Genomic DNA, 1,022 nt, shown 5'->3' with positions numbered 1-1,022 from the left:
CATAGTCTATTTATTAGTCTCTTTATTTGAAACTTCAAGGATAAGTTCTGTTTCCTACCAAAGCTCTGACTAATTTTAAAAAAGGCAAATTAGCTTGATCAATAGGTTACATTTTCTAGTAACAGAGCTGATGAAGGCAGGCTATTTTGACAACGGTGCTTGGTCGTTCCAATGGCAAAATGAGAAATATCTGGTTGTGCAGAGAGAACAAGAGGAGCAATTAGCCAGATATTCCAAGGATTCCCTTATCAGCAGTGGCATCCACATTGCATGGAAGTTTTGGTTTCACTAGGAACTGTCTCTCAGGGTCTAGCTACTATAAAAATGTGGGACCAAGAAAATGAAAGTATTGAGTAATAAAGATGCTGAGATACTCCATGGAGACATTCCTGCCCTTGGAGCCAGAGGAAGTGATGGATCTTGCAATATAGTTGGGAGAGATGAAGTATGGAATTACAGATTCTACTTTAACCCCCAGGCTAACAGGGCTGGAAATCCTCTATTACATGCTAATGCAGCTCTATTGTGCTGCTAAGGTTCAGGAAAACAAAATTGCCATTTTTATTTAAACTCTCAGGAGAGCATAATCTAGCCTTTACTGGGGCTTTCTCTTTAGACAATTAATATCATTTTGTTTTGAAGGTTTTCTCTGGTAATTGATGATTTTCCTTTCCACTTGAGTTTAATTTTGATATTCCCTCATAGCTTTGTGCAACAAAAGAGTGTTTGGTTGAGTGCCATGAAGATACTAACCCCTTTGATTACTATGTGATTTTGCTTAAACTTGTGGAAATGTCCTAGTTCCTCCATATCACCCCAGGCAATCTATCTGGCCTAGTTGATGCCTACATCCTTTCCAGACATTGTTCAATGACTAACTCTGGCATGAAGTCATTCCTGAAGCTCCCTTTTCCAACCTCCCCCGGTAAAATTCATCACTTTTTCTGTTGATGCTGCTAGCCACTGTGCAAAACTACCTTTACCCACTTTAGGTTTTCAGCTGGGACTCTTTAACAACAAGA

The sequence above is a fragment of the Myotis myotis genome, unplaced genomic scaffold (genome assembly GCF_014108235.1).
Source record: "Myotis myotis isolate mMyoMyo1 unplaced genomic scaffold, mMyoMyo1.p scaffold_m19_p_3, whole genome shotgun sequence".
Taxonomy (NCBI): domain Eukaryota; kingdom Metazoa; phylum Chordata; class Mammalia; order Chiroptera; family Vespertilionidae; genus Myotis; species Myotis myotis.
Note: the sequence above shows the minus strand (reverse complement) of the source record.